The 7,596-nt window shown below is 32.1% G+C and overlaps 1 pseudogene; it reads left to right on the forward strand.

Annotated features, from left to right (window-relative positions):
* The first annotated feature begins 5,244 nt into the window (after positions 1–5,244).
* The window catches only part of LOC108694226, a 4,735-nt pseudogene continuing 2,383 nt past the window's right edge, over positions 5,245–7,596 (forward strand).

Consider the following 7,596-nt stretch of genomic DNA (forward strand, 5'->3'; position numbering starts at 1 on the left):
TTATATAATTTTATATAAAACATTTATGTTTTATATAAAACATTTTTTCTCAGAACTATAAAATTCATAAAGTATAAAATTCATTCTGTTTAAAACTGTTTATATACATATATGTATTTGCCTATAATTGAGATCAAGATTTCTTTATTGCTCTCATAAAAAATATAATTATAAAAAGCTAAAGAATTTTTTAAAATTAAATAAGGAATTGATGGAGTAAATTTTAAAAACTTTTACTGAAAACAAAACAAACTAATAAATATCGACGTAATCGAAGTGCTAAAATTTATGATAAGCATCCAAACTTATTATTTTTCTAGAAATTAGATTATCATTTCATTATTTTCATTAGTAAAGGGATACGTAAAAAGGCTCCATGTGATCAAGATATATAGCTAAGAAAGATACGACTTATGTTGTCGAAAAGGATTCAAACAATCTCAAATTCCGGAATTTGCCGAAAGTCAGTAATAGTGACAGCGCTGGCTGTAGCATTGTTATAATTTTTGTTTTTGATTAATAATTGGAATTAATTCTTTCCGCGCACAAATAAATGTTAAATACCTTTTACAGAAGAATTTCAGAAATAGCTTTTGCAGATCCTTTAAAAATTTTATGAGAATTACACTGTAAGCTGCTTATATTGATAGATAAAATACATACATGTCAATTAATAAATATTGAGCGATACAATAAATATCTAGATAATTTAGATTAGATTACTTTTTCTTCGCGGAATTTGTACAAAAGTTGTTCAAAAGAGGTGTTTGACGAAGAATTTATTTATACGTATATATTATTAGAGAGCATAAAGATGACTTCGAATATTATGCAATTTTTATATCGTACTTGGTTTCACATTATTTATGGGCGGGGTTTTTTATTTATGACACGTGCCGATTTGAGTTGAAGTTGATAATTTCGATAAAATGTTTTATATAGTGTATAGAAGTTAATGCGCACAATGTAATGTTTTTCATAAATTAAAGGTCCATAAATTTATATATATTCTCATAATAATACAATATAATTTATTAAAATATATACGTAAAACTAAATACTTAGTTTTTACTGTATGCTTAATAAATTTTTATATACATTTAATTGTATACATTTTTGTATACATATATGTTGAATACACACATATATATATATTATATATGAAACATTCTTCGTCAAACACCCTTTTTGAACAACTTTTGTACAAATTCCGCGAAGAAAAAGTAATCTAATCTAGATTATCTGGATATTTATTCTATCGCTCAATACTTATTAATTGATATGTATGTATTTTATCTATCAATTAAGCAGTGTAATTCTCATAAAGTTTTTAAAGGATCTACAAAAGCTATTTCTGAAATTTTTGTAAAAGATTTAAACATTTAAACATTTATTTTCGTGCGGAAATAATTAATTCCAATTACTAATCAAAAACTATAACAATGCTGCAGACAGCGATGTCACCAGTACTGACTTTCAGCAAATTTGAGCGTGTTTGAAAATCCTTTTGGACAACATAAGCCGTATCTTTCTTAGTTGTATACCTTGGTGCCTTTGGCACATGGAGCCTTTTACGTATCCCTTTACTATGAAATGATAATCTAATTTCTAGAGAAATAATAAGTTACAAGTTTGGATGTTTATCATAAATTTTAGCACCTCGATTAGCACATCGATATGTATTAGTTTGTTTTGTTTTAGGTAAGAGATTTTAAAATTTATTGCATCAATTCCTTATTTAGTTTAAATTCTTTAGCTTTTATATAATTATATTTTTTATGAGAGCATTAAAGGAATCTTGATCTCACAGTTATAGGCAAATACATATATGTATATAAACAGTTTTAAACAGAATGAATTTTATAGTTTATAGTTCTGAAAAAAAATGTTTTATATAAAATTATATAAATATATATATGATTTTACAAATTTGATACAAATATTTAATTTAATCTTTGGCTCTCAGATTTGTTAAAATTAATTCTGAGGAAAAATGAGGGCAATTGAGAGCAAACGCAGTTAACTTTAGCATATATCTATTAATAAATTATTATATAAAAGTAATTATTTTATATATAATTTCTTGGTTAACAATACATACATTTGCATGAAGCGACTTCCCCAGAGAATCTCGGTTTTCCGCTCAACTCCGATTCCCATAGCTCCTCTCCAATATATTCACTGTACCGAAAGGAACGCGACTCCATTTCTCGTCTTCGCGACGATTCTTACAAATCCAGGATAATAATCATGTAATTTTTTCCCTAGAACGGAAACGTAAAAAGTGAAAATTCTTTGTAAGTATATGTGTATATGTGTATATGTACGAACATACATACACAAAAATTTTCTCTTTGTACGTTTCCTCTAGCGAAAAAGTTACATGGTCGCTACCCAAGATGTGATAAATATTTATATTACTTTCCTAAATTTTAACATAACTTTTTTAGTATTATATTTCAAACTCAAATTAAGATTCAATAATTTCTTATTATCATATTTCCAATACAAATTGGAATTTTTATTCAAATATAAAATTATAATAATTTTTTTTTATATTGCATAATCGATCAAATAATTTTTTTAATTGAAAACATGCTTTCATAATAGATGACACATTAGAAGCACTCAGTACGCCAAAAAAATATCAATAACTAAATGGATAATTTGAATGTTGATCGGATGGTACACTTTTTTTCTAAATTATTGTTATCAGTAATTCTTTATTCTATGTATGACATATATTTCACTAATATTTATAAAATTTTGATGTTAAATTATGTAGAATTTATAAATACCTTAAATACGCGATTTGAGGGGCTATCATTGGATTAGTCATATATGTAAATATTTATTTCGTAAGCTATTTTTTACTAACAGTGTGCATTATTGTCTGAAATATTTATAGTATGAAAGATTTGCAAGGGAAGTAACCCAGATATCCAATTAGTTTTGAGAAAGTAATGGTTAGAAGTTATGTATTCTAGAAGTTATAGTACTTCTTATTAACTATAATGAGTGTTATTCGTATATGTAATGTCCCGTGTGCAATATTGTCGTATGTGCAATGTGTTGTGTGCAATAATATCGTTTGTTCAATAATGTCATGTGTGTAATAAACTGTGTGCAATATTGTTGTGTGTGCAATATGTTGTGTGCAATATTGTAGTGTGCAATATGCTGTGTGCAATATTGCTGTGTGGAAACAAAGCTCTCCTGATAGAGGCTATTGCTAGGCAATGTCCGAATATTTTTTAATTTTATTTAGTTTATTGCAAAGCTATATGAAAAAGATTACATATTAAAGTAATAGACATAAATGATACAATACAGTATAGATTAATAAAAATATAAATAGACAACAGTGGCTTGCAAATGATTAGGCGTTAGCAGAATTACTGTTACAAAGCCTACCAGTAACACAACCAGAATAAGACAATAATGCAATAAGAGATATTAATAGCTAAAATCATTCACACGTACATACATCCACACACACACACACACACACACACACACACACAAAACTCACATACACACATGCACTCGCAAACATATCAATTACATCAGTCTCGTTTAAGTACTGTGACGCAATGAAACGCGAGGCAACAAAAGGAGAATAGAGAGAGAGAGATTTTTATTGAATCAGGAAGCGAATTAAAATATTTGACAGAGGTGTAGGAAAAAGCGGCACGGAACTTAGTGGACCGATATATGACGAAAGATAAATAATCTTGGTGATAAAAGGGTTAAAAGAGGAATGATGCTCAGAGTTCAACTGAAAGAGACGTCGCAAATATAGAGCAAAGGAGAGAAAATATAAGCAGCAGGTGGAGAATAAAACGTTGCCAAAATCTTAAGCCAGCCAAATCTCTGGATAATACGGAGATATATGGTCGAATTTACAATAGGAGATAAAAATTTCGAATACGCTGTACACGATTTAGCAGATGTTGATTAAGAGCAGCAGTAGACGATATCAGCATAATCAAATAGAGAAATAATAAGTAATTGAGAAGTGAGTAGTTTTTGAAAGCAGAAAAAGATGTGACGAAGGGGATAAAGAAGATGTAGAGCATAAGCAGCCCGATATTTGACGGTTACACGGTGACTCGAATGATCCAGAAGAATTAACATGAGTATCAAGAATCTTAATAAAGGAGGAGCGAGGAATTGAAATAAAATTGAGAGAAATGTCGAAGGACTGAATACGGGATAACAATGTTGAAGACATTAGTAAGGACAATTTAAATGCAGAAGATTATTAGTGGATTATATGGAAGATTATTATTTCTGCCGATTTGGCGCTACTATGTGAAATCACTATTGAATCGAACACTTTTGGCACTTCCTTATCAACATAACTATTAGCAACTTCTCTTGTCTACAACATGTCTTTCTATACAAATTAATTGACACGGACAAAGCTAACAAATTACATTATTATTTACTATCTACTTCCGAAGAATTTTTTAGCAAGGTCCCTATGGATTCTACTGAGGCATATGAATATTTTTTATTTATGAAGCCTTACGAGATTGCTCTTTCCTGAAAAGCAACGACTTTCCAGGTCAGTCCTGGCTCCCAGCAACAGGAAGAATCCTCCTTATGGACGGAAGTATGTTCCAGAGCCATTCTAAGTTGTAGAAGTGTCGCAAAAATATATCAGCAGTGCCCATCTATCGAGAATTTTCTTTCATTCAAAAAAGCAAGAGCGTCACTAGGACTTTATATAAGGTTAAGAAGAGGCAATGAAAGAAATTCGTGGAATCGTTTGACTGTAAGATTCCTACCAATGACATATAGCGCTTAATTAAAGCCTTCAAAAGATCTATCAGAGTCTTCCAGTATGATTTCAATGACGACAGAACAATCTTCTAGAAAAGACTAAGGATAAAATCTCCTCCTTTCTGCCCTACGAATACAAAAGCTTGTCTTCAATGATTACAGAAGACATTCAGGGAACAGTTTTCAAAGATCTGGATTCGTCCTTTTCCACCAATGAGTTCAACCTCGCTTTATCACAATCTAGAAAAAATTCTTCTCTGAGTCTAGATCAAATCAGCTACTCTGCTACTCATACTATGCTTTCTGCTTTGTATTTTTAAATACAAAGAACTTTTACTGAACTTATTTAACTGCTTTTTAGAGAAGGGAACTATACTACTTTCCTGGAGGACTTTGTTCATCATCTTCATTCCGAAGGCGAATAATTCTGGTTTCCGCCCCTTCACTTCTATCATAATGATTTCATCATCATGTGCTCTCAAAATCTTTGAGAAGATTGTCTATTTAAGGCTGCAATGGCTGATGGAATCGCAGACGATCTTACCACAAGAACAAATGGGCTTTAGACTTAACAGACCGCTTGGTTACTCTCACAAACAACATCCAAGTTTTCTAGAGAATGAAGTTGTCGCGGCAGCTTTCTTTGATATAACTGGCGTTTTTGACAACGTACTTCCTGAAGATTGCTTCAGGATCCTCTCTGAGACCCAGAAAATTGGAGTTTCCGCAAAACTTCACACATTCATAGAAAACATTATCACTCATAGAAGTGTACACTTGAGAAGGGTCACCTCAGCGAGGCTTACTCTATATATAAGAGAACTCCTCAATATTCGATGCTCAGTCCGCTACTTTTCAACATTAGTGTTCGCGAGGAATCTTCAACTACACCCTGGAACTAACTTTTTGCAATATGCGGACGACATGTTGTGATCTAGTCTTCTTCGAGACAAGTCGGAGAAGCTATCTGCCAATCTCCAATCTTCACTTAATATGATTTATTTGTACCTTTCGAATAAAAACCTAGAGTTATTACCAACCAAATTCAAATAGAAGAAGGTTATGCAGGGGCGGCAACTTACTCTCCGGAACTCGGAGTCAGTTTCCGATACAGATTGACCTCAGAGGCTGTCGTGTTTACAGCGAAGGTCTGAGCGATCCTCCAATCGCTTATTTTAATTCAGGACACTAATTACTCCAAAGCAGTGATTTTTTTCTGACTCTAAGAGCATCTGGAATCTATTGGCTCCAATAGACTTATTAATTCTAATTATCATACACTGGATCAAATGTCACCTCGTTGTCTCTTATAGCAGGGGCATCAACATCACTCTTGTTTGGATCCCAGCTCATCGTGGTATTCCGGGCAACGAAATAGCGGATAAAGCAGTCAAGGAGGCCACCTTAAAAGGGAGAAGAAACAACTTTAAACTCCCTACTTCTGATCTGATCCTGGAAGCTAACAAAATGTCAGTCTCTCGCTTCAATAAATACTTCGAAGATGCTTCAAAAACTACTAGGATAACATTACGCCTTGCTTTACGCTAACTCCTCTAATAGGACGTGGTACCAGAAAAAGTCACTCAACCGTCAGAAGATTGTCTTGACTAACAGACTTCGTGTCATCGTTGACATCGTGTCAACCATACAACTTAAACTTCAGCTTGCATAAGAAAAACATGGATTCTCTGGCCTATACGTGCGGTGACCCTAGACAGGATGCCAACCATGTAATTTTTTATTACCCCTTATCTCGCGGCAGATTCGCCTCCTTTGTTAAATTTATCAAGAAAACTTTTCCTCGTTATCTCAATGATATTTTTCCTATAGACCCTCAGGTTAAGATTTGCAGACTTCTCCTTTCCTTTTTCAAATCTCTACAACTATTGATCTGAGGTTCCCTTTCTGTTTTCCCTCCCTCTTTCTTCTTTCTCTTTCCTCGGTATCCGAGTGTAGCTCAGCCGCGGTTTTGCTCGATTCGCCCTGGGTAGTGCGTAGGGTTTTTTGCCGGGTTGGGGGGAGACTGACGCTCCTTTTAATTCTAATTCTTTTCTCCACGATTTGACTCCTGTAAAAAGTTGGAGGAATTTGGGAAACGACTAGCCAAATTTACCTCGTCAACGAAGACTAGGGCCATTAATTACAAAAGACAAGACGTTCTGGGCAAGGACGCTGAGCTAGAATGAGGTAGCACGGACGGACAAGCGACATGTCCGGCAAATTCAAATTACGGTTACAACTGTTATATTTAGTTAGAGATAATAAAATAAGTTCGTAAGCCGAGCGGAAACTTACGGAAACTCGTCTTGATAATAATTGGAGCTTTGGTAATTTACTTAATGTTGATTCGATGTTAACGTAACATGAAACATGAAAGTTAAAGTAATGTTAGATTGACGAAGTAGCCACATACTTTTAATTTGTCGAAATAATAGATGAAACTAATCAAGAAAAATTATTAAAAAGAAAGGAGGATATTGATACAGTTATTTTAAGTAAATTAAAATAACTGTAAAGTGAAATAATTATTATATTAAATAAATCTAATATTAATCTAATAATTAATCTTATAAATCTAATAATGACAAAAATGAATAGTATGTGTGGAAATATATATAAATTGCATATATTTATTTAATAATGGATAGTTAACCTGGGCTGTGATAATTGAGTATTATAGAAAGATTCAGCTAATAATAAATGAATACAATTATAAATGAATACAATAAATTAAATGAATACAATAAAATAATTCATCTCCATTTATAATCTAATATTGGAATAGTAAATATAACGCAGTAATGTGTA

The sequence above is a fragment of the Atta colombica genome, unplaced genomic scaffold (genome assembly GCF_001594045.1).
Source record: "Atta colombica isolate Treedump-2 unplaced genomic scaffold, Acol1.0 scaffold12, whole genome shotgun sequence".
NCBI lineage: Eukaryota > Metazoa > Arthropoda > Insecta > Hymenoptera > Formicidae > Atta > Atta colombica.